Here is a 27,979-nt window from a genome sequence, read left to right on the forward strand (position 1 = left end):
TATATGTATAGAAATATTTTATTTAAAATTATTTTATGCTTTGACATACATGAAATTCTTAAAGGGGCCAATTTCATCTTTACAATGAATGCCAACTTCACGCTTTTCAATAGACTCAACACACATCTTGAGACTTAGAAGTCAAAACTTGAACTGAAGCACATAAGCACAGTAGAAAGAGTCTTAGAAGTGCAAATACATGACTAGTTTTGAGGTCTTGACTCAGGGAAGTAAGGCAGCAAGGGAGACTTACACAGCAAGGTTGGCCCCCAGCCCCTCCACAGCAGAGAGAAAGGAGCAGGCTGGGGCCAGGGGCTTCTGCTAAAACTCTCATTCCAGAATCCCTGTCTCTGGCAGCCGTGTGCATTGCAAAAATCACTTCAGAAGTCAGACAGGAATATTGCTGCCACCAGAAATGAGCTGTGTAGAGAGAACTCTTTGGTAACCTGTCATCGATGGGAAGGCACTGCCAGCAGTCAGCCCAAGTGGCTTTGCAGTGGATGAAAAGGCTCCCTTAGCATTCTAATTTATGGTAGGCTATATAGGTTGGGACTCTACTAATGGCTTCCTTGTGTGCGTGGCATTCTCTGTGACTTCAAAGGGTGACCACTGGGTAGAAAGAGAAGGTTAGGGAATGAAGACTGTATCTTGACCAGCACAGAGATTAAGTGGAAACTGGGACTTTAGGAAGGTTAATGAGGACTTTAAATAGAAATAAGAAAAGGGAGGAACATATTTTTTGTGTGAGCAGTTGAAATGACTGGATACTTGTCTTTTTTCTAAGGAGCTTTTGACACTAATTTTTTTACGCTAATGTTTTCATCTGATCTTTCGTCCCTCGGAGCTCACTGATCAAGAAGAGGAAAATAATAGGGGCAATTCAGATGCTCCCTGAAAACAAGGCACCTCAAGCACACTTCTATTTGGTTTGGCAACACAGTGTTCGCTTTTTGCGGCTGTGTTAGTAGTTCTGTTTTTTTTTTTATCTTAATGTTATTTTTTTAGTATCTATTACTATCCAGTAGCATAACAGTACTTCAGGGGATTCAAATTCTTTTAAGACATGGTTCCTGCCCAAGTAGAGAAAGCAAAAAAATGAACATAGGAGATTAGAAATATGTTAGGTGAGGGGACTGCTAGAGATGAGATTTTGGAAATGAGATGCTTCACTTCCTGTGAGCTGAGTGGCAAGAAGAGCAAAAACTCGGAAGTCAAATTTTGGTGTGAATTGGAATCTTGACTCAGCTATCAACTTGCTATGGACCTTTGCTCAAGTTACTAGAATTCTCTGTAAAATGCGATCACTACTTTTAGGAATTGCTTGGAAGAGCCAATATTAAATAGAAAATATGCAGATTATGATATGCTGACTGAGGAGGCACAAGCCACCCACATGGGGTCAGCAGGTAGCTCTTCAGCCTCCAAGCTGCCACTTTGGGAAAGTGAAAACCATAAGGTTTCTTTAATGAAGGTGCAGTTTCAATACACTTCCATAAAGGAAGTAAAGTCAGAGATGTGTTACTTACAGATCCCAGAAATGGGGTGGGTAGGGGCACACAATGAGCCAGGGAACGGCAGTCTTCCATCCCAGGTCATAAGCAAGCAGGAGACAGAGAACAGGCAAGCAAGCACCTACTTACTACTTATAAGGTGGTTGGGGTAGAGGTCATTAACTTGCTGTGGGCTCAATTCTAAGTGGTTCTTTTCAAAGGTGCCCCAGGAATAGCAAAATGAGATCTTGTGGCAAAAATCATAAACCCAGGCCTTTATTTAAATGCTCAGACTCGGGGCACCTGGGTGGCACAGTTGGTTAAACGTCTGCCTTCAGCTCAGGTCATGATCTCAGGGTCCTGGAATGGAGCCCCGCATCCTGCTCAGAGGGGAGTCTGCTTCTGTCTCCCTCTGCCTCTCCCTCTGCTTCTCCCTCTGCTGGTGCTCTCTCTTGCCTCTCTCTCTGAAATAAATAAAATCTTTAAATAAATAAATGCCTAGGCTCACTGTCAACAAGGTAATCATCCTGTAAAATGCCTAGACAGCAAATCAAAATAGCTGTTTACTCATCACACCTTGTCACATTCTTTTTAAATTTTGCCTCAGTATGTTCCACTAGACTGCAGCTTCACAGGGACAGACACTTCTTGTTTCTCTGTGTCCTCAATGCTCCATCCCTGTCCATGTCCACTGATCTCTCATGGACATTCTAATGAAGATACTTCCTCCTTGGAGAGGCTGAAGTGGTGGCTTGCCAACAAGCCCAAAGCCATGTGGATGACACATGGCAGCCACACACTAGACCCCCAGTCCACTTGATCTGTGCTAAGACGTGAGTCTATGGTTGCAGAGTCAAGTCAATGGTCGATAAGCCACCGAGTAGCAGGGGGTTGGCCAATCACTGTCACTCTGGAAGGAAATCCTTATAAACAAGTTTGTGAGAGGAAAACCAAGGAGTGAGTATCAAAATGCAAATGCCATTTGCATCAAATCCAAAATGCATTGCATTATTATTACACCAAAATGATAGGATGAGAGGGGAAAAGCCAGCTTCCAGTGCTGATCATGCCATGTGGCATCTCTGTCTGTGTGCCTGCTCTCAGCTGATCCACGAGTAGGGAGCGGGCCTGGTGGGGAGCATCAAGTCTGGAGATGTAGGCTTGCTTTCAAATTCTTCAGTGCTCCTCAAATGCAAGTCTTTCTCATTTCAATCACTCTTAGGAGTCCAAGATAATTTCCTCTCATGAGCAGGCTCTATTTGTTAGGTATATTACAATTCCCAAATTGTCACTGGGGAAAATTTTCCATAATCTCTATTATCTTGTAATCAATATAGTAGCTTTGCATGCCATAAAAATGCCTGGTTAGTCACTGCTTATACCTTGGTATGGAGGATAACTCAGAGCAATAGCATTTCCCGAAGAAGTTTCTCATAAGCCTGAGCTGCATGTCAGGCTGCTGAGATTGGAATTTTTAATATACAACCTCACCTCAGTTGTAGGTCATCTGGCTAGACTATGTAATGCCACCCAAGGTACCAAGAAAGTAGGACTTATATTGATCCTCTTAGGCGGACATTGCCTGAGGTACCCTGTGGGGTGAACTTATTCTCCTCTCATAACTCCTACTTCCTTCCCACTCTTGCTATGAGTCAAGGTGAATGGTCTTTACTTCTTCACCCAACTGACTTTGGGCCTGACAGTATGAGATACTTTGGCCAATGACCTGGGGCAGAAGTGACAGTGCACCAGTTCAGAGCCCAGGCCTTAAGAATCATTGCATGTTCCTTCCTGTCCTTCTTGAGCTTCTGCAACCACTATGAAAAGATTATGTCCTTGGCCATCATTAGTCCCAGGATGCGACACAGATGCAGGAAACCTGAGCCCACTGGCCTCTTGGAGCCAAGCTTCTCTCACTGATCTGCAGTCTTATGACTAAGAAAACATTAATAATTGTTTTATGTTACTGAGATTTTGATAATTTACTACACAGAAGTATTGCAGTTGGAATCTGACCAATACACCTTGCAGATCTAAGACTTATGTGAACCTTCTTAGTCTCTGATACAATGAGCCTTGCTGCACCCTTGGTTCCTTCAATAGCCTTATTAATTTTTTTGACTGGATGTTTTCTAAGGACAGAAGGATTTCATAGGAACAGGGGTAGCATTTGAAGAAAGATTATTCCATATCTCTCAGATCTAAAAATCTCCTGGTGAGTAGATGCCAGTTTGACCAACTTACATAAATGAACGTGAAAAAAAAGGGAGGGGATTATTTTTTGTTACTATCTGGTCTTGGTGAGTGACCTCCATATTTCCCCATTATGGCCCTATGTCTCCAGGCTTTGGGACACAAATATGCTTCACTTTCCCTCAACAAGACTTCATAGGAAATAAAGACATTAGGCTCATGCTATGTTTTTATAACTCTGTGTGAAACCCAAATCATTCTAACAGCTTTTGGATAAACTGTCCCAGAGGCTGGATGTAAATCTAGATAATCTGGGCCAGAGAGAAATCTGGAAACCCGCCTGACGCCTTTTGCCTCTTTCACTCTGCAATGGCCTCAAGTGTGGTTTCTGAAATGCTCTTCTCTTCTCTCATATACACCACGGGAAGAAGGCTCTTTGGTCACAGAGTACAAGTGAAGCTTTTGAGAGTTGGATGGATATCTCGATGTGCTTTTTCTTTGGGGTCACACTTAGTGACCTGTTTGAAGAAGGCAGCTTTCTGACAGAACGTGGCCCGAGGCAGTAGAGAGAAGAGTCTTTGAAAAGGCAATGTTTGGGGCTCTAGGGGGCTTGGCAAGACCATGTCCCAGCAGGAACTCCATTGCTTCCATGAAATACTTAGAGGACATACAATGTTGTTGGCTTCCATAGATGTTTATATAGTGCTGACTTGAGATATAAATACCTCCCCACTTTTCTGAAGGGTCCTGTGTCATTTTATGATATACCAGTTGCCATTTTCAATCTTCTTCCAGCGTTTAAAGTGAAAAAAAGTTGAAATTAAGACTTTGTGGACCTGAACGACAAGAATAGAGAATATTTATTGAGTACTTATTAGGTACCCCATGCTGCCTTGTATTTCATTTAGTCCATACACACCAATAAAAACCAAGAGGTAGACACAATTTTTCCAGTAAGAAAACTGAACTTAAGGAAGTTAAATAACTTGACTACAGGGCTAGAAATTGTATGTTAAGCTCCCTGTCAATCAAACTTCAAGGCTAGAACAGCTAACTGATACTTTGTGTGAAAAGAGTGTCCATGCCTTAAAATCCATCTGTCATAAGATGAGTAAGAAGACCTCAGCACAGATGGCAATAATATCAAGAAAAAATACGGTTTAAAATGAAAAACATAATTTTTTTAATCACACTAATTAACTCCATTTTGTGTGTCAGTTCATTCGGAAAAGATTTCATAACTCTGCCTTGTGGAGAAAAATAAACTAGACATTTTTTTTATTTTACCATATCTGTTTCTCATAAACCGACATGTCACTAGCACTCCTGTCACTGAACAAGAGAATACTCTATTTGAATCCTACTTTTCTACACCATGTAGACTATCATTATTGAATCCTAGAAATCTGTTTATAATTTAATCAGGGTATAGATTACATTGAGATGAGACTCAAAACTTCTTCAGCAACTATTGTCAACAAATTGATTCTTGTACCAATAGCTAGTGTTCAAAAAAAGAGTAACCATAGCACAGGATAAAAATCTCAGAAATAAAGTCATCCAAGCTTTTCTTGTGAAAGAAGAGATATTTTTGAACTACGCCAGTCTGGCCTGTCTAGGTCATGATTGCTGTCAACCTATAACCCCTGATCCAAGGAAATTCAATTTCTCCTGACCCATTTGTGTCTGGAAAGAACCCCACAATTCAGATCCTGCCTTCAACATTTTCCCATACTATGACAGTAATGGCCTCGCTTTCCAGCCTCCTCACTAGCTTTTTTCCTTTCAAACTTTGCTGTTTTGGGTAATTCATGAAAATGAGCCCTTCTTTTTTTTTTTATTTATTTTTTATTGGTGTTCAATTTACTAACATACAGAATAACCCCCAGTGCCCGTCACCCATTCACTCCCACCCCCCGCCCTCCTCCCCTTCCAACACCCCTAGTTCGTTTCCCAGAGTTAGCAGTCTTTACGTTCTTTACTGTCAGATGTATTTTCTGGCTTCCTACCCACTCTCTGCCTTTCTCTGTCCTCAGTACTGAGCATATAACACACTCACATACACACTCATACTCTCTCTCTCACACACACACAGACTCTCAGACACATATACACACTAACAAACATACACATTCACAAGTGAACATACACTCACGCACACTCACATACTCTCACTGGCAAGTAAGTAAACTGCATCTCAATAAAATTGGTTTATGCCTCTGAGACTCTGTGCTCTTCCGTGCTCCCCTACTTGCTCTTTTTGTCTGTCTCATCTATTTTCTGCTCATTCTCCTTTTCCTTAAAATTTTGTGGAAACCCAGAAAGTTCCTGCTACTTGGACTCTAGTCAGTGGTTTCTATGACCCATGGACATTCTGCATTCTCCCCGCCACCCATTTGTATTTCCCCCAAATATGAGCTGGGCTTTAGACATTGTTATATTATTCATATATGGTTAAATTTTATTAAATATTCATTAAAATAACAATGAAATATATAATATAAAACAAAAATGAAAAATGCAAATTACATTAATGCATAAACTCCAAACCACAGAGGAAGGAAAAATGTAGTAAGAAAAATAAATCATGAAACTTTAGTCAATCTAAAAAGTGGCAATAAAGGAGAAAAAAAGAAGCTCTGAAAAAAGTGGGTCAAATCAAATAAAAATGTAGGATGAGAATAAGCAAGTTCAAATGTTTCAATAACCACAACATATAAGAATGGATGAAACTTACCAAACAAGTGGAGCTGGTCAGATTAAAATAAAACAAAGCACAAAATCCATCTCTGCACTATTGACAAACCACACATACAAATTAAGCTAAAGCCTAAAAGAAATATGAAAAAAGAAAGGTAACAGCTGAAAGAAAGAATGGAAAAATAAATGCCAGGTAAATATCAATCAGAAGGCAGCTGGACAAACCATGTTAAAAGCAGACAAAATAGATTTAAAGACAAAAATCATTAGGGATAGAGAAAGCCAGAGCATTATGATAAAATATCCACATCTTCAAAAAGATATAGCAATTCTAAACTTGAATGTACCTAATAAAGTAGCCTCAAAATTCATAAAGCAAAAATTTACAAAACCAAACAAGATACTAACAATCTTATTATTATACAAGATTTCAAATTGCTGCCCTCAGTAATTGATGTGTTCAATACAACAAAAACAAAAATAATTTGCAGTATCAACAAATTTGAAGAAGTCATCTAGTCAATATGATGTTTTGTGGGGGGTGGCTCACAAAATAAGAGTAAGGAGGAGGAAAAAGATGAAAATAAGAACTACTTGAAAGGGGACACCTGGGTGGCTCAACGGTTATGCATCTGCCTTTGGCTCAGGGCATGATTCTGGGGTCCTGGGATAGAGTCCTGCATCGGGCTCCCTGTGTGGAGCCTGCTTGTCCCTCTGCCTGTGCCTCTGCCTCTCTCTCATTCTGTGTCTCTCATGAATAAATAAATAAAATCTTAAAAATAAATAAATAAACTCTATTAACAAACCATGAAATATTTTATAGAAAAGTGTATGAGATGGAGACTAAGCTATACTCAGAGAAAAACTTAACATTCTTGCATCTATCTAAAAATGAAAAAGAGGATGGGGTAACTGGGTGATGGGCATTAAGGAGAACATGCAATGTAATAAGCACTGGGTGTTACATACAACTGATGAATCATTGAACTGTACCTTTGAAACTAATAATACAGTATATGTTAATTAATTGAATTTAAATAAAACAATAAAATTTTTTAAAAATAAAAATGAAAAAGACAAAAAATAAATGATCTAAATTTATAACACAAGAAGCTAGAAAAAGATCAAAATATACCTGCAGGTAGTAGATGAAAGGAATGAATAAAGATAAAGAAATTTAGGAATAAAAAGGACAATACAGAGACTTTCTTAATTATTAAAATTGGCTTAAGAAAAAGTAAAAAAAAAAAAAGGGCAGCCCTGGTGGCTCGCAGTTTAGTGCCACCTTCAGCCCAGGGTGTGATCCTGGAGCCCCAGGATGGAGTCCCTCATCGGGCCCCCTGCATGGAGCTTGCTTCTCCCTCTGCCTGTGTCTCTGTCTCTGTCTCTCTGTCTCTCTCTCTCTCTGTGTGTCTCTCATGAATAAATTAATAAAATATTTTTCTAAAGCTGAGAAGATATTAAACCTTGAAAGAAATTACAAAGGCAACCAAATCTTTATTCCTAAAAGGAAAAAAAACGACAAGAAAATTAAAAAGAAACACCAGTCCCAAAAAGAATTATGGGTAAGAATGTTAAAGAAAGAGACCATGTAGAACAGGAATTGTTCAGTAGAACAGAAAGAAATGAAAAGTTACTCAATCCATTTTACTGGCTAAAAATAATGATATACAAATCACAGAAAATAATTCCAGAAAATAGAATAATAGACTCTTCTCTTGTGAATATACGGGCAAAAATCTTAATTTATTATTACTTCATCAAACTTAACAATATGTGTTAAGTTATAATATATCCAAATAATTATTACATTAAGAATGCAAGATCAATGCAAAATTACAAAAAAGCTATTTATATTAATAATTGCTTTATTTTTTTTAATTCTATTCTTTTTTTTTTTAATTTTTATTTATTTATGATAGTCACAGAGAGAGAGAGAGAGAGGCAGAGACACAGGCAGAGGGAGAAGCAGGCTCCATGCACCGGGAGCCTGATGTGGGATTCGATCCCGGGTCTCCAGGATCGCGCCCTGGGCCAAAGGCAGGCGCCAAACCGCTGCGCCACCCAGGGATCCCTAATAATTGCTTTAATATGGGGTACCCTTAATATTATCCTAACATATATGTAAATATATATTAATATATATAATTGCTTTAGTATATTACATTAGAAAACCAATAAGATAATCTTAATAGAGATCAAAATGATTGGATAAAATTCAAAACCAATATATAATTTTTTTTAAATGTTTCCAAATGGGGATCCCTGGGTGGCTCAGCGGTTTAGTGCCTGCGTTTGGTCCAGGGCATGATCCTGGAGTCCTGGGATCAAGTCCCACGTCGGGCTCCCTGCATGGAGCCTGCTTCTCCCTCTGCCTGTCTCTGCCTCTCTCTCTCTCTCTCTCTCTCTCTGTGTGTGTGTGTGTGTGTGCGTGTGTGTGTCTCTCATGAATAAATAAATAAAATCTAAAAAAAAAAGTTTTCCAAATTACTCATCGAAGAAAACATGACAATCTATTTTCTAGCACTCCTCAACAAGCATCATGTGTAATGATGAAGTTTAATAGGACAAGGCCAACTACTCTCAGCCTAACCATTCAATATCCTACTAGAAATATTTGTCGACACAGACAAAAAAATCTGAAAAGTAAACAAGACAAAGAAAAAGAAAACTGTTGTTTTCTGTAATGTGATATGATTAGAAAATCCAAAATTAACTGGCAAATTTTTGGATCTAAATGAGAATTAAATGAGCAAGATGGCTGAAGATAAAAATAAGCATACACAAATCAGTTAAGTTCAAACTACTACTGTCAGAAGAGGAAGGAAGGAAGGCAATTAGAAAGGAAGGAAAGGAGTGAGGGAGGAGGGAAGATGAAATAAGATAAAGAGGGGATCCCTGTGTGGCTCAACAGTTTAGCGCCTACCTTTTGGCCCAGGGCCTGATCCTGGAGTCCTGCAATCAAGTCCCGCATCAGGCTCCCTGCGTTGAGCCTGCTTCTCCCACTGCCTGTGCCTGTGTGTGTGTGTGTGTGTGTGTGTGTGTGTGTGTCTCACGAATAAATAAATAAAGTCTTAAAAAAAAAAAAAGGTAAAGAATCCAGTCTACAATGGAAACACCAACCATTGTGTCTAGAAACAGAAATTAATAAGAAGATTCAAAACGTATGGGAAGAAAATCACAGAATTTTACTAAAGGCCATAAAGAGAAGACCTGAATTAATAGAGAAATGTGCTGGAGTCTGGCAAAGACAGATTTACTTTGAAGCTAATGAAGCCTAACCCTCAAATCTTCCACTTAGAGATAAAGCCCCACTCTGAGTGGGCAGCTCCTATCCAAGGAGTCAGTAGGGAATCCCAATGTCACCGGGTTTAGCTCCACAACCACACAGGTGAAGATCTGCAGTTACACCTAATCTTACAGTGCCATGGGTTCAATTTTTACCAAGCACATTTTATTATATGTTCCAGAATTTTGAAGAGGCAGGTTTTCTGAGCAAAGGAGAGAGAAACCAAGAAACATTCTTAACTACAAAGAACAAACTGCTGATTACCAGAGGGGAGGTGAGGGGGGAATGGGGGAAATAGTTGATGAGGACTAAGTGGTGCATCTGTTATGATGAGCACCAAGTGTATAAAGTTGTTGAATCACTTTATTGTCACCTGAAACTAATATAACACTGTATGCTAACTATACTGGAATGCAAAGTAAAACTTGAAAAATTCAAAAATTAATTAATTTTTAATAAATTAAAAGGAGAGTTGCTTTTAAGTTTAAATTCAATTTAAGTAACATATACTGTATTATTAGTTCTAGAGGAAGAATTTAGTGGTTCATCATCTGCATATAACACCCAGTACTCATTCCATCAAGCACCCTCCTAATGCCCATCACCCAGTTGCCCCATCCACCCACCCACCTCCCCTCCAGCAACCCTCAGTTTGTTTCCCACAGTAAGAGTCTCTTATGGTTTGCCTAACTCTGTTTTCATCTTCTTTTATTTTTCCTTCCCTTCCCCCATGTTCATCTGTTTTGTTATTCGAATTCCACATATAAGTGAAATCATACAGTATTTGTCTTTCCCTTATTTTGCTTAGCGTAATACATTCTAGTTCCATCCATGTTGTTGCAAATGGTAAGATTTCATTCTTTTTGATGGCTGATTAATATTCCATTGTATATATATATATATATATGATATATTATATATATATATATGTATATGATATATACCACACATCTTCTTTATCCATTCATCTATCAGTGGACATCTGGGCTCTTTCTATAGTTTGGCTAATGTGGACATGACTGCTATAAACATTAGGGTGCATGTGCCCCTTTGAATCTCTATGCTTGTATCCTTTGAATAAATACCTAATAGTGCAATTGCTGGGTTGTAGGGTAGCTCTATTTTTAATTTTTGAGGGCCCTTCATACTATTTTCCAGAGTGGCTGCACCAGTTTGCATTCCCACCAGCAGTGTAAGAGAGTTCCCTTTCTCTGTATCCTCACCAACATCTGTTGTTTCTTGAGTTGTTAATTTTAGCCATTCTTTTTTTTTTAAGATTTTATTTATTTATTCATGAGAGACAAAGAAAGAGAGGCAGAGACATAGGTGGAGGGAGAAGCAGGCTCCCTGCGGGGAACCTGATGTGGGACTCAATCCCAGGACCCCAGGATCATGCCCTGAGCCAAATGCAGATGCTCAACCACTGAGCCACCCAAGGGCCCCTAATTTTAGCCATTCTGACTGGAATGAGGTAGTATCTCCTTGTGGTTTTGACCTGTATTTTCCTGATGACAAGTGATGTGGACCATTTTTTCATCTCTCTGTGGGCCATTTGTACATCTTCTATAAGTAAATGTCTGTTCCTATCTTCTGCCCATTTTTTGACTGGGTTTTTTGGTATTTTGAGGTGCTGAGTTTGATAAGCTCTTTATAGATCTTGGATACTAGCCCCTTATCTGATAAGTCATTTGCAAATATCTTCTCCCATTCTGTAGGTTGTCTTTTGGTTTTGTCAGCTGTCTCCTTTGTTGTGCAAAAGCTTTTTATCTTGATGAAATCCCAATAGTTCATCTTTGTTTTTGTTCTCCTTGCCTCTGGGGATGTGTCTAGCAAGAAGTTGTTGTGGCCCAGGTCAAGGAGGTTGCTGTCTGTGTTCTCCTTTAGGATTTTGGTGGAGTCCTACCTCACATTTAGGTCTTTCATCCATTCTGAATTTATTATTATTTATGGTGTAGAAGAATAGCCCAATTTCCCTCTTCTGTACGTGGCTGTTCAATTTTCCCAAGAGCATTTGTTGAAGATGCTTTTTTCCATTGGATATTCTTCCTTGCTTTGTCTAAGATTATTTGGCCATAGTGTTGAGGGCCCATTTCTGGGTTCTCTATTCTGTTCCATTGATCTATGTGTCTGTTTTTGTGCCAGTACCACACCGTCATGAAGATCACAGCTTTGTAGTACAACTTGAAATCCGGCATTGTGATGCCTCCAGATTTGGTTTTCTTTTTCAACATTCCTTTGCCTATTAGGGGTCTTTTATAGTTCTATATAAATTTTGTGATTGTTTGTTTCAGCTCTCTGAAAAACGCTGATGGTATTTTGATAGTGATTGCATTGAATGTATATGCTTTGAGTAGCATAGACATTTTAACAATATTTGTTCCTCCAATCCATAAGCATGGAGGATTTTTCCATTTCTTTGTATCTTAATAAGAGGGGATATTTTCTTGCTTGTTGTTTTTCACAGGAAACTGGAATAAAATTTTGTGGTTGAATTAACTGCTCCTCTCTCAAGTCAAAAGATTACTGACAGTTTATGTACACTGTTTCTCATTGGCATAAGCACAAAGTAGCTGCTCTTCATCCTCTTGCACAGTGATGAAGAGACAGTAATAACAATAACAGTGACATTAGCTTCTACTCTTCAAAAAAACTCACCATGAGCCATGCACGAGGCTAAATCTTTTATGTATATTGTCTCTTTGCATTCTCTCTACCCATAAGGTAAAAATATCACTATTATCCTCACTTGACAGGTAAGGAAACTGAATTTCTTTTTAAAGATTACTTTGTCCCAGACCTCACAATAGTAAGTGGTAGTGTCAAACATTTGGATTCAACACCTAAGTCTCCTTTGATGCAGTATTTTCTGGTATTTCTTTTTTCGGTTGAATTCCATATTTCTGGCAATCTCTGTGAATAAAAATAACAACCACTAAATACCCAGTCCTCATTATCATGTGGTGGTTCTATAGAGCCTGTGTTCTGGTGTGAAACTAAAAATCTCAGATCTCTATATTGGCTTTTTTACCTATAACATGAGAAAGATAACATATAACTCATAAGGTTGTGAGGATTAAATTAAATAAGGCTGTAATGTGCTTATGCTGTGGCATGGTGTCTGGAGACGTCACAGTACTCATCATCCATCAATGTGGGTTTGAGCCTGATTGGGCTCCACGTACAGTGCTCAGCCCCTCACACATTAGCTCAGATCATCTCACCACCCCCCCTGTAAGAACACTAGGGCTCAGAGAAGGCCCACAGATTGTCAAGATCACCAGCCAGTAAGCAGCCCTGATGAGATTCAAACCCGATCTGACTAATCATGCTTCTCTGTTGTTTGGACAGACTTTACAAGAAATAATGAAAAAGTTGTGAAATTAACTCAGAAAAAAAGGTTGCTCATGAGCTATTTGGGGTCAATGTACTTGCACAGCACTGAAGGTAACACTTTTTAAAAAAGGAAAATAAAACATGCTTGTTTTCAAAGATCTTGAATTTCAATAAGAATTTTAGTTATTCATACTACAAGGCAGAAAGAAATCGTTTCTATCTCAGAAGCACCAAAAAGTCCTAGGCAGGAACAAGATGGGCAGGGGCGCTGATGGGAAGGAGGCAGCTGTGTTCTGAGTGTGGCATCACAGCCCCACCCTGAAGGATGAGTTGGGACTTTGAGAAAGACACTGGGGTAAAATCCTTTCAGGGTAATAGAACAGCTTGAGAGCAAAAAATAAATAAACAAAACCCTAGTCCTGGAGTTTGACGTGTGCTTCAGATGTCAAGTCTGGTGTGGTTAGAAAAAATGGCTTGTATCCCAAGAACACTGGTTCTTCACGATATTAATAATAGCTAGCATTCTGTAAAGGCGAGAAAGAGACACCATGGCCAAATAAGTTTGGGAACAGCGGGTTACGCAAAAGTAAACAGTTCTTTATTGCAGACTTCTCAGAATCTAGAGTGTGCAGATGCACCTTTTGAACATCCACGAGTGAGAAAGAGTGGGCAGTGTTGTCTAGTTTCTTATCCTGAAACCCTTGTATCTCTATTCAGGATACATCTCCAAGTATCCATGTTTCTTGGGATAGATTTTGTGCAGGTTCCTTGTGCAGGTCTGGAGCACAAGGAACATAGATCCATGTGTTTGGTAGGAAGAGGGTCTCAGGAAGAGGAACAAGGATATGAAGAACCTCAAATGCCAGACAAAATTATCTTATTTTATTTTTTTAGAGAGGGGGAGGGGCAGAGGCAGAGGGAGAGAAAACATCTTAAGCAAGCTCTACACTCAGTGCAGAGCCTGACTCAGGGCTCAATCCCACAACCCTGAAATCATGACTTGAGCTGAAATCAAGAGTCAGATGCTAACTGACTGAGCCATCCAGATGCCCTGAGGCAAAATTATTGAAACTATTAATTATGGATAATAGGAGCTGTTAAAAGTTCATGTGATCATGATCATGTCATTTAGGAACACTGTCCTGGTTACAGAATGAAGGAAGGATGAATGGGGTGGTAGAGGAGGGGAGTGAAGTCATGGGAGGATCAACATGTTGACATGAATAATAATGTGGGCATAAAGCCGACAATGGAGAGTGGATGGCCTGACCAGGAAAATTCAGAGGAGCCAAACTGCTCTGGTGAGCAGCCAAGTCATTTAGGTGAGCAGTCAGACGAGGAAGACAGAGTACAAGGAATGTCATACAGCTCCGGAGTGGATAGCTTGCTTTTAATTGAAGGAAAGAATGCTGAAGAAAGAAAAGGACTGGAGGTTGGGAGGTGAGATGAAAGGGATAACAGAAAAGAATGAATTTTGTTCAGGAAAGGCTTAACTTGAGGTACCCATAGAGCATCTGGGTGCAGATAACCTTATTAATTACTGTTGAAGAGTGCTGTAAAAATCCATCTGGGGCTTTGTAGAAGTGGGGCTGACCACTTGAGTTGTCAGCTCCTGCTTGGTGGATAAGAGACAGATGCAGATGAAGTGCCTCATCAAGTATTCAGGGAAAGAAGAAACTCCTTCCTGGGTGCACCTTTACACCTCTGCTCCCAGCCATTAGAGGTCATTCCTCTCCATCCAACCCCCTGCTAACCAGCACCCAGCCCACCTCTCCTATAACAACCTTGCCTTTCTAGAAGTTGGCCTTGGGACTCGCTCCCTCAACTGCCCTGGCTGGCTCTTTTGCAGATGGGCCCACCAGTTATCAGCTACTTATCTGTTCTCACTCCTCAGGTTGAGCCCTCAAAGACAACCCTACAGAACCAAACATAAAGTTCACTGTCTTAGTTTGGACTCTGCCAAAGCAGAATCTGAGATGACTTACATGCATCAATTATTCAGGAGGTGAGCCCAGGAAACAGGTACGGGAGTAGAGAAGTGAGTCAGGGAAGGGAAGGGAAGGAAATGTGTAAATGAAAAATTTCTTCGATGATCTGCTGGGCCTCAATCCCACTGGAAATTCTGGAAGACTGTGAAGAACAAACCCTGTCCATTTTGAGGGGAAGCTGTGTATTTCCCCACCGGGTCCCCTCCATCATTGTCCAAGAACTTCTTCCTGATGCACTAACTCCTCAGAATCTACAGCTTGCTTGTGTCCAGGCCTACATGCTCCTAACTCCAGGAAAACCTCATGAAGAGAGCTCTCATTAAGAAGACATGGGTACCTAAGGTTATCAGAGATAAGCGCAGGAGAAGTAAGGGTGGGGCACTTAACTCTGCTGTTGCCACTAATAACCGGAGAATAGTCTGCAACAGAAGATAGAATCGTTGGGAAGAGGAAAGAAGTTTCTTTCCTGGGAAACTGGCCAATACTATTCCAAAGAAGAAATCTGAGTCAAATGTGCTTTATTTCATGCAGTTAGCAGTATATTTTAATGATCCTAAGAGTTCAGCAGTCACCACTGGCACCAAATTTCTCTTGGCTCTCTCCCTCATTTTCTATACATAGGTCAAAGAACTCTCAGCCTTGAATGAAAGCATTATTGACCAAAATTGTTTCAAATGTCAAATACACATCCCAAAAATGAAAACCAATCAAACCAAGGCTTAGAGAAAGTATGTGTATGTCGGACTTACCCTATAAATTACTTTTAGCTTTGATTAAATTCCTTTCTCTCTAACAAGTTTCTGGACTATCAATTATTATAATAGACAGGGCTGCTGGACTTCTAAAGGAGGCTTAGTAATTGCATTCAAATGTATTCTTTCAAAACATGCTCGGGACCTGGCATTTAAATGCCAGCCTTGGAGTAGTAAAAGACATGAGGAAGACTGAACACAAAGAAATGGTGAGCCAGCTGGTCAACCAACCAGCCTGGTTCATGACAGGCTATGATTAATATTCAAATACACAACCTGAGTAAACTAAATTTTCATGGAAGCAATGTTTACCGAATTGAGCACCACACTTTTCTGAATTCTGGGAAATGAATTTACAGCTGTAGCATCTTATAACCCATGTCTCTCAAGCACTTTGAGCAACCATTTGCTTTAGTGAAATAAATGGGCATGCAAAGAATTTGCAGCCACAAGCCTTAGAACAAGAAGAAAACCACCCCTGTTGACTTTTTTCCAGGTCACAAATTTAAGTGAAAATAAGTCAATGTTGCCTTTTCCCCAATCTCAACAGGGTGCTGAAGTTTTTGGCTTGGCTTCTGGTATTTACTGCTCTCAGAAAATTTGTCTCCAAAGTAATATTTTTACAACGACAGATTCTCCATAAAAAATAAATTTTGGACATCATCTTGCCCTAAGGCAAAAAAGTTATTTGTAGAACTAGCCCTAAGAAAAATTGAGCTGCCTCACCTATAAAATGGTAATAATACCTGTTGTAGAGATTAAATGCATTAACAGCACTGATCCCAGGGCTTAGCACAGGATAGGAATTAAATAAATTTTATTCACTTCTCGCAGGTTCCCTAAGGAGCTATAGAGCCAAGTGTAAGAAATAATCTTCTGAGTCTGATGACTTCTGGAACTTGATCCCCATGAGTGACATGGAATAAGAGATTTATTATAGGGATTGGATCTTATGCAATGTGAGAGTTGGTGGAAAAGTCCAGAATGGACATTGTGTCTGCATCTGGTGGTGCGTCTGAAGTGACTGAGATCAGCAGTGTGGGGTATCTGGAAGAAAAGCTGAACGTAAAGCAGAAATTCCCAAAGATAGACTGAAGATCATGTCACCATCTCCAATCTTGATGATAGAGGTGACCTTCAGAAGAAACTGGTGCCTTCGCCACTGAGCTAATCCACATAGCCCAGGACTTGGAAAAGCTGGAGAGGAGATGAACGAGAGCCCATACCCACCAAATAAGCCTGCACACTATGCATCACTCAAGGGTTGCAACTTCCCTTCGGTCTTTCAGTGTCACAAAACCAAAAACTAGGACCATGCAGGGGAGGGAGTTCTGGGATATATAGTTCCACTATATTTAGCCATCATAACTTCCCTGCATAATGAATTGATGTGCCTGCTCCGAGTGGGCTGTTGGGAAGATTAAATGAGATAGATACACAAGACATATAGTCAATTATATATATAGTCCATATAGTCCATATAGTCAACACAAAAACAAGTTCCTCAATCATCCTCTCTACAATATAATTCCACATAGAAGTTGACAGCATACAACTCCTTGCTTAACCACTTAAACTTATTGTTGAAAATCTATCCATAAGTAAAAAGCCATTTACTTTTACATTTTTTCTTTCATATTAACAGGGGAAAATATAATGTATTCCATCCCAATCCAAACAGAAAAATATATCACTTGAACAATAAAAACAACTTTACATAAGTAATAAACAACAATGGGAAAATAACAAGTTGAGTTTATACACAAAATATAAGTAAGAAAAATACATTACTCTCATCCCCTTTCCTTTTTTCCAAACATTTTCTTCACTAATTTTTCAACTTTGGGGGAGTTCATGGTTATCTTGCACACAGATCACACTTAAATAAATGCATAGTGCAGAAAAACATGGGGCAAAATAGACTGAACATCAAAGTCCCTCAAAGTGCCTACAAACTGTACACATGTCCAAGAGATCTGACGCTTGTTGAAAATGCTGCCACTTCACTTCTCACTCAGCCTAAATGCATGAAACAAAACTTTGTGGGCTCACCAGATAGAGCACATAGCTCAAATTCAACTCATTTGATGCTCTTTGACCAGTGACTATGTTATTGAGTAAATTGATGAATGTGTCTTTGCCTGAAACTGTAGTGTCAAAAAATTATTTTTGTAGAATATTTATTTAGTGCATTTGGAGTATCATTTGTTCTTTAAGGTGAAAGTGAAGGGAATAAACCTGGTAAGTGGTGTTCTTTTTCAAGATTTGTTGTGATGAGCAGTTGACATCTGTACTATCACTGTGTTAGAGCAGCTCATATAAGATCCTTTACCTATATACTTCATTCAATTCTCAAAACCACTGTCAAAAGTGAGATTTTCATTTAAAAAAATTAAATTAAGTATAACAAGTACTCAAACACTACTTGGATTGCTAGAAATGTTTTCTGTGTTCAGAAATCTGACCTCTAAGCAAAAAAGGCTGGAGAATGTAGCATACCCTGCTAGCTGCCTCCCCAGTACCAATCCCCGCCCTTTCCTTACCAAGAAACAGTTGACTGGGCTTGGTACAACCATGTATCTCATTAAGGAACATTCAGCCTTCCAGACTCCTTTGCAGCTAGGGGTGGCCATGCAACCCAGTTCTGTCTGATTAAACATCAGCAGAAGTATGCCAATCGGAGCGTCCAGGGAAGTATTGTTTTGCAGGCAATTAGGTTCAGATTCCACTGAATTTTCACCATTTCTCCTTCCTTCTCTCCCTTCTTGGAAAGCAGTCTCAATGCCTGAAGATGCAGGACCCATCCTGTGATACTTAGGGCAAAAGTCCTTAAGTAGGTTGCAGAACATGAAGAGGGAGGGAGCCCTGAACACTCTACCTCTGGCCTTCCTACCACATGATAAAGACTTGACGTTATTTAAATCCATGATTCTATGCAACTAAAGGAAGTCCCTAATTATTATGGGAAATAGATATATGAGTATGAGATATATATGAGTATATATATATATGAGTATATATATATGAGTATATATGAGATATGAGATATATATATGAGATATATATATCTTAAATATTAATTAACAATTATTTGTGTGTCCTCCCCCAAATGCTTTGAAAATATTCCTTTTAACCTTAGTAAAATTTAGATTTCAGGTTAATGATAATAAAATACAATGATGGACCTCCAAATCCAGTAGATTGTGGTGACGAGATTTATGTGTTAGTTCATGTATTGATCCATTATGAACTTGTACTAAGACTCTTAAAAAAAGACGGCAATGAAAGATCAACATACAACAGTGAAATTAAAATGAAGTTAAACATTAATGAAACATGTTTTGAAAAGAGAAAGAATAATTATAATTGAAAACTAACTCAAGAATAGTGAGGATGGTTACACATGAGGTTTTGCTCTGAGTTTCCCCTAAATCAAAGCAAGGAAACAGATGTATCAAGTCACAGTGCTTCTGGTAGCTGACAGAAGGCAGTGTCACAGTTTGTCAAAAAAAGACAATCTTTCGGGCACCTGGGTGGCTCAGTCAGTTAAACATCTGCCTTCAGCTCAGGTCATGGTCCCAGGGTCCTGGGATCGAGTCCCAAGTCCAGCTCACTGCTCAGCGGGGAGCCTGCTTCTCCCTCTCCTTCTGTCTGCCACTCCCCCTTCTTATGCATTCATTCTCTCTCTCTCTTTCTCTCTCCCTCTCTCCCTGTCAAATAAAAAAATAAAATCTTAAAAAAAAAAGAAAATCTGATTACCAGTGGGGAAAATAAACAAACTCTGAGAGAAATCTATTATGTGGGTCCTCAGATAAGGTACGTCCAACAATAGAATGGTAACTTCCTATATTGCTCCGCACTTTGCAAAGCATTTTTATTCTATAACAACCCAATAAAATAGGCAAAGCAAGTATTACAATTATCATTTAGATTAAGAATCAGAGGCTGTACTATCAGCATAGCTCCATGAGACAGTTGAAAGACTGAGGATCAGAAGTTAAAAAATGAGCCTGGACAGATGGGGGGGGGGGGGGCAGCAGCATCAGTTAGTGCCATGAAAGAATCTTAGGTGACAAAAGGGAGGCAGTAGAATGGATAAAAAGCTCTGTGCAGTCTAGGTCAATCTAGAGATTCCTAGTGGACCCATCAAGGAAGTAGTTTCATGCCTGAGGCTGGTGCTCAGGGGCAAGATTAGAGCTGGAGAAATTAATGAGGAATCATAAAGTAGAAATGGTATTTAAAACCATGGATTGGCTGACAGCATCCAGGGAAATGAAGACTAAGGACAGAGGTCTGCGACACTGGCAGGTAGCAAACTAACTGCAGAAGAGGCACCAGCAGAGGAGGTGGAATAGAGGCTGGAGACACAGAGGAAAAACCTGAGGAGTGAGAGCGATGGCACTTTGAGGAGACAGTAGTCACATGTTGTCAAGACCTCAGGAAAGATGTAGACATTGGATTCATGGATCGTTATCAGTACTAACAAAATGCAATGCTTATTGAGTATCATTTACAGATCACATCCCCTGTGCCAACCTTTCACTGCCCTCTCCAAAGAACTTCATAACAAAGTCGTCTACCTCAAACATCAAAGGTTGACTGAGATGATCACAGCACACCTCTACTGGTCCAATCCCTTCCATTTGGGATCATCAGAAAAGCATTTAATGCTCGTTTGCAATGACCCACTTTAACCAGTGGTCACAAGGTCACATTCCAGGAGTTAGAGCCTTGATCAACAGATAATATAATGAGTGGCTGCTAAAGCACCAGCCCTTCTGAGAGCAAACCTGGACGCCAGCTGCCCCCATGGTAAGCACTTTCTGCAACAAAGGAAATTCAGAGCATTTGTGTCCAAATGGAAAAATTTCCACAACAGACAGGTGAAAAAAATTCTGTTTCAGTGTGGCTTCAATTCTGCACTTCTTTAAAATGTCTAGAACAAATGAACAGGACAGACACAAGGGTTGTTCATTCATGCACCTGCTCTGGAGATGGTCCAGAAGGAGGAGCTGCTCTGTGGAGAGCACAAAGCCAGGAGCAAAAGCCTATGTGTTTTAGGATGTCCCCAAGGCTGAGGCCCATCACAAACATCAAATGAGAGATAGTACTTGCAGACACCAATTACTGAGTACCCAAAATGGGCTAAGTATTTGCAAATGTTTCTTCATTTATTTCTCACAATAAATATTTGAGGAGGGTGCTGGTAAGCCATATTAGAGATGATGACCCTGAGGTCTGAGTAACAAGACCTCATATTAGTAGGTTAAGAAACCAGAATTCAAACCCAGCTTTGCTTGATTCCAAAACCCATATCCCCTTTTTTTTATAGATTGATTGATTTGACAGAGGGGGAGAGAGAGAGAGAGAGAGAGAACAAGAAGGGAGAGTGGCAGCCAGAGGGAGAAGCAGACTCTCCACTGAGCAGGGAGTCCAATGCAGGGCTCCACCCCAGGACCCTGGGATCATGACCTGAGCCAAAGGCAGATGTTTAACCAACTGAGCCACTCAGGTGCCCCAAAACTTGCATCCCTTTAAACCACATGCCAAGCTGATTCCAAGGTTTGGTGCATTCCAGTTTCTATAACTTCCTCCTCACAAAGCAAAATCCAAATATAGTTAAAGGCATTTGGTGTTAAAAATCTCATGGTAGGAGCACCTGGGTGGGTCAGTCAGTAAGCATCTGCCTTCGGCTCAGGTCATGATCCCAGGGTCTTGGGATTGAGCCTCCATCGGGTCCCTGCTCAGCAGGGAGCCTGCTTCTCTCTCTCCCCCTGCTCGCGCTCTCTCTCTCTCTCTCTCTATCTCATAAATAAATAAATAAATAAATAAATAAAATCTTTCAAAGAAATCTCATGGAACTCAGTTCAGCTTGGACAAAATGCTATTTCAAAGTTAATTTTTCTTTCTTTTTTTAGCAGAACAGGTTTCAAAATGAATTTTTCCCTATTCCATCAAATTTCAATCATTTGTTTACCATCTTTACAATTTAGTTTCTAGGTAGTTAAAATGTGCCTTTAAATTCTACTTCTTTTTTTTTTAGTTAAATATATTTTAAAGGTAGAAAACCAGTATCACCATAGGTGGAAGTCAACTTTGACAGTTGACACAATTCTGAAAAGCAGTATAAAAACAGCAGCTTTTGTTTATAGCAGCTTTATTCATAATTGCCAAAACTTGGAAAGAACTACAATATCCTTAAGTAGGTGAAGAGATAAATAATCTGCAGTCCATCCAGATCATGGAGTATTATTCAGCACTAAAAAGAAATGAGCTATCAAGCCATGAAAAGGCACAGAGGAAACCTGAATGCACATTATTAAGTGACAGAAGTCTGAAAAGGTTACATTCTGCATGATTCAACTATATGACATTCCAGAAAAGGCAAAACCATGGGCACAGTAAAACGATCAGGTTTGCTGGAGGATGGTGGAAAAGGGAGGGGTGAATAGATGAAGCACAAAGGAGCCTCGGGGCAGAGAAATTATTCTGGATGGTACTAAAATGGTAGATATGTGTCATTATACATTTGTCCAGACCTATAGCATGTTCAACACCAAGAGTGAACCCTAATGTAAATTATGGCGTCTGGGTGATAAAGGTGTGTTAATGTTAGTTCATCAGTGGTAACACCTGTACCACTCTCATGGGGGTTGCTGGTGAGGGAGGCTGCGCCATGTGAAGGTAGAGGACATACGGGAAATGTCTCCACCTTCTGCTCAATTTTGCTTTGAACCTAGAACTGCTTTTTTAAAAGCCTATAAATGTAAATAAATAACATACATATAAAATAGACCCATGCCCCGACTGAAATCATTCTATAAGGATGTACAGATATTAATGATAGAGAAATAATGCCTCATTGAAAGAAGCTAGCCCCCCAGATGTTGTAAGAAGTAATCTTGGGCAAGGAACTTTTTTTATTTGGTTGCCCAGAGATGACCATTTGAACAGGCAATAAGTGTATATGTCACCTAAAACAATACACTGCTATTGGGTCATAGGAGACCTGGGTTTCTTTTTATTATTATTTTTGTCTTTTTAAGTAAGTAAAAAATATATTTTATTTCCCAAATAAGGAACATAAGTAAAAAATCCATAACTTCTTAGGCTGCACTGTATATCATTTTTAAATATTTTATTTATTTATTCTTTAAATATTTTATTTATTTACTCTTGAGAGACACACACAGAGAGAGAGAGAGAGAGAGGCAAAGGGAGAAGCAGGCTCTATGCTGGGACCCTGATGCGGGACTTGATCCCAGGACTCCAGGACCATGCCCTGGGCCGAAGGCAGGTGCTAAACCTCTGAGCCACCCAGGGATCCCCCTAAATTTTTTATTTAAATTCAATTTCGTTAACATATACTGTACTACTAGTTTTAGAGGTAGAATTCAATAATTTATCAGTTGCCTATTACACCCAGTGCTCACTACATCAAGTACCCTCCTAATGCCCATCACCCAATTACCCCATCCACCCACCCACCTCCCCTCCAGCAACCCTATTTGTTTCCTACAGTAAGAATCTCATATGGTTTGCCTGTTTTCATCTTCTTTTATTTTTCCTCCCTTCCCCTATGTTATCTGTTTTGTTACTTAAATTCCACATATGAGTGAAATCATGTATTTGTCTTTCTCTGACTTATTTTGCTTAGCATAATACACTCTAGTTCCATCCATGTGCTGCAAATGGCAAGGTTTCATTCTTTTTGATGGCTGAGTAATATTCCATTGATATATATATAACATTGTTATAACATTTCATTGTGATATATATATGTGATATATATCATTCGATGTGATATATATATATATATCACATTTTCTTTATCCATTCATCTATCAGTGGACATGTGGGCTCTTTCCATAGTTTGACTATTGTGGACATGGCTGCTATAAACATTGGTGTACATGTGCCCCTTTGAATCACTATGTTTGTATTCTTTGGATAAATACCTAGTAGTACAATTGCTGGGTCGTAAGGTAGCTCTATTTTTAACTTTTTGAGGGCCCTTCATACTATTTTCCAGAGTGGCTGCACCAGTTTGCATTCCCACCAGCAGTGTAAGAGGGTTCCCCTTTTCCTACATCTTGGCCAACATCTGTTGTTTCCTGACTTGTTAATTTTCACCATTCTGACTGGCATGAGTGGTATCTCTTTGTGGTTCTGATCTGTATTTCCCTGATGACAAGTAATGTGGAGCATTTTTTCATGTATCTGTTGGCCATTTGTATGTCTTCTTTGGAGAAATATCTGTTCATGTCTTCTGCCCATTTCTTGACTGGGTTTTTTGCTATTTTGAGGTGCTGAGTTTGATAAGTTCTTTACAGATCTTGGATACTAGCCCCTTATCTGATAAGTCATTTGCAAATATCTTCTCCCATTCTGTAGGTTGTCTTTTGGTTTTGTCAGCTATTTCCTTTGTTGTGCAAAAGCTTTTTATCTTGATGAAATCCCAATAGTTCATCTTTGTTTTTGTTCCCCTTGCCTCTGGGGATGTGTCTAGCAAGAAGTTGTTATGGCCCAGTTCAAGGAGATTGCTGTCTGTGTTCTCCTTTAGGATTTTGGTGGAGTCCTACCTCACATTTAGGTCTTTCATCCATTCTGAATTTATTATTATTTATGGTGTAAGAGAATAGCCCAATTTCCCTCTTCTGTACATGGCTGTTCAATTTTCCCAAGAGCATTTGTTAAAGAAACTGTCTTTTTTCCATTGGAAGCTCTTTCCTGCTTTGACGAAGATTATTTGGCCATAGTGTTGAGGGCCCATTTCTGGGTTCTCTATTATGTTCCATTGATCTATGTGTCTGTTTTTGTGTCAGTACCATACTGCCTTGATGATCACAGCTGTGTAATACAGCTTAAAGTCCAGAATTGTGATGCCCCCAGATTTGGCTTTCTTTTTCAACATTCCTTTGGCTATTCAGGGTCTTCTATGGTTCCATACAAAGTTTAGGATTGTTTGTTCCAAGGAGAATTGGGTTTCTACAACAGAACCATTCAGCCAAAAGGTTGATTATACCACCTGATTAAAGCAAACTATCAGCCTTGACGCTTTGATGTAGCCAATCAGAGCTAGCCAGATCCAGGTAAAATAGGTGAGTTTGAGTTCTGATGACCCCTGGCATCCCTTTCCAGTACCCTTGAGCTTTTCACCCTCCCTCACTATCTCTGCCAGCCCATGTTCTTCATTCAGTCCTCCAAAAATAAGGTGTGTGTGTGTGTGTGTGTGTGTGTGTGTGTGTGTTCATGGTTTTAGTACTTCCTGACTAGAGGTACTAATATGTTGGCACCTCTATTTTAGCATTTTTCACATTGTAAGTCTCTCTTCCTGAGTTTGGGTGACCCCAGAATCATTTCTTACTTGAATCCCCAGCACAATGCCTAATCATAATATTTAATAAATAAAGTAGGGGCACCTGGTCAGCAGTCAGTTGAGCATACAACCCTTGGTTTCAGCTCAGGTCCTGATCTTGGAGTCACGAGACTGAGTTCCATGTCAAGCTCCATGTGCTAAGCATGGAATCTACTTAAACACTCTTTCTCCTCCTCTCTCTGTCCCTCCCCCCATGAACTCTCTTTCTCTTTCTTTCAAATAAATAAATCTTTTTTAAAAAATAATATTTTATAAGTAGATTAACAACTGAATAAAAGTGCTTTCTAATTTTGGAATTCATTCCCATATAAATGCAGTTTTCACTCATATCACTTCTACTTTTGAATCCTAAAATTGAAATATTTGAAGGAACAAATATTAAAAGCTTTTGAATTACCTCCCCTTAAACATGTAATCAAAGGCATATTTAAATTCTCAAAAAGAGTCAATAACAACTTTGGCCTGCACTCAACTGCCCAGTTGGGCTCTTGACCCATGTATGTGCTGTAGGTCCTTGGACTTCTTAGCCTCCATGTATTACTTTCCCATCTGCAACTCAGGAGAGCCCTGTATATATAAACTCCACAATGTTGAGCAGGAGAAAGAGTCCTGGAAACTCAGTTGCCAGATTTATACTTGCCACCAATTCTCTGCCAGAGCCTAGACTAGTCACATTACCTCTCAGGACCTCAGATTGTAAGCCTAGAAGTTTAAAGCGTTAAAATATGGCTTTAGCTTGAAAGTCACTAAGACAGATTCCTTATAGCAAGTATTACAAAGTCATGTTCCTTCTCTTTCTGTATAACATCTCTCACATTCTCCAGGACACCAGTCTAGTTCAGACCTTCATTACTCAACCAGTTTGGATTCCCCCAAAAGCAGAACCTAGCACAAGGATTTGGATGTAAGTCACAAATTTGGGATGTAGTCCCAGGAAGCACATAAACGAACTTAATGACCACGTTTTTCTCCAATCCTCTTGAAGCCAAATACGTAAAATACTCATTCTCAGACTGCATTCAAATGCCTCAGCCTTGTCATTCCAAACATATCCCCCACCACGCTTTCATAATTCCTCATACTAACGCAGTTGATCTGTCTGCTGGTCATCATATTTGCATGCTTCTCCCCAATCTCTGAGCCATTCTTTCCACTGTTCTTTGAATAGGAATATTTTATAGATTTTGGTGCAGTCACATCCTACCTATCCATTAAACTAGCTCAAATTTCACCTTCTCCATGATGCCTTCCCTAATGCCCCCACTGAAATCCTAAAGCACTTTGTAGCATCTATGACACCAGCCACCTTTTTTTTTTTTTTACTTCAAATTGTATTAATGTCCATGTCCTTTCTTTCCCAATTAGACTATAACTTCCTTGAAGTAAGGACTGGGCATATCTTAATATGTTATGCTTTTTTTAAAAGAATGCTTTCCAGATAATCTAATTTTTATTTGATGAACTAGACCATGGGTCAAGAAAAAAGGCCAGATAGCAAATATTTTAGGCTTTGCAAGCTACATGATCTCTGTCACAAACTATGCACTCTGCTGTGTAGTGCCACAGCAGCCATAGTCTATAAACAAATGGGTGTGGCTATGGTTCAATCAAGCCTTATTTACAAAACAGGCACCTGGATGGATTTGGCACAGGGGCCACAGTTTGCCAATTCATGAACTAAAATATTGCCTAGGTATCATCAAGCTCTTGAATTTTACAATTCAGATACAGTGATTGGTATTAACTGTTTTTATATACATTTCTTTGGAATGTTTTTCTGTTGTGGAACTGTGTATATTTTCTGCTGTTCCTACAATCTGGCTACATTTCCTTCATAATAAGAAAAAGAAAAGTTTACAAATATTTGATAACTTTAGAATTCATTCTAAGGGAAGAGAGCCTGGATGAGGTATACATACATAATTATTTATTAACCAAGTCCTTAATGTTCTTCTAATAAAAAGTCTCTATTTTATATTTTCCTGGCTCATGTGAAAAGCAACTTGTTTTATTCTCAGACAACAATTCTGTTTTCTACAATTCTGTAATGGTTAAACAGTAATTTCTATTCAAAGCTGAGTTTTAGACCATTGTTTAACAAAACAATCTTAATTTCATCTTTGACTCATATATTTAAATTATTAGCTTCCTTTAGAAGAAAAAAGATGCAATAATAATAGTTTAAGAATCAGTGACCCACAATCACATAAATATAATGTGATTATTTAAGTAATGAAGTTGAGCTCAATTAGCGTATAATACAAAAAGAAAGTTTTCAAGTTTTACCGAGACAGCAAGAGAATGCGAAGGTATATATATTTGAAATTTCAGATTATGGGTTTTCATGAGGAAATAATATTGTTCAACAAAATAGCTCTTAAAAAACTCAACTCCCCTTTATGACAGTGAACACAAAGCTTGAAACTACCCTGGTGCTAAATGAAACTTGCCATTTTCAGGGAAATGTCAGGATACAAACTATACTCTTGTTTGAACAGAGCTAAGAGAGAGGTCACTGTGTGTGTTTGACAGTGACAAATGGCTTCCAAAGAAAATAAGGCAGCATCTGCCCATCCCTGCCTTCAGCAAACCTGTTTTGCAGGCTGTTAAACCTTTGGCCTCCTTTCTATTTGTCTCAAGTGATCATGGGAAATGATTGTGAATGGTTTACTGTCTTCAAATTTACACAGACTCCTTCATTGCAAATATTTCATGTCACCTTAAACTCTATATGTGAGAAGAGTGTGTTCCCTAAAATGTAATTAATAAATAAATGTTGAAGACATTCAACCAACTTTTGACAATCTCCTCTATCTTTGCAACCACAGTTCCTCCCTGGTGGTCTGTGGAACTTT

At 39.2% G+C, this 27,979-nt stretch overlaps 1 long non-coding RNA gene across 10 annotated transcripts in view; it reads right to left on the reverse strand.

The window, feature by feature from the left end:
* LOC112673489 (uncharacterized) overlaps positions 1-27,979 on the reverse strand; it is an 82,103-nt gene that overhangs the window by 51,903 nt on the left and 2,221 nt on the right. For all 10 annotated transcript variants that reach the window (XR_003144816.3, XR_003144811.3, XR_003144815.3 and 7 more), the window contains exon 2: positions 2,067-4,519. This is a non-coding gene — a long non-coding RNA (uncharacterized LOC112673489). The remainder of the gene's footprint in view (positions 1-2,066; positions 4,520-27,979) is intronic.

Source organism: Canis lupus, chromosome 24, assembly GCF_003254725.2.
Source record: "Canis lupus dingo isolate Sandy chromosome 24, ASM325472v2, whole genome shotgun sequence".
In the NCBI taxonomy this organism is placed as follows: Eukaryota; Metazoa; Chordata; class Mammalia; order Carnivora; family Canidae; genus Canis; species Canis lupus.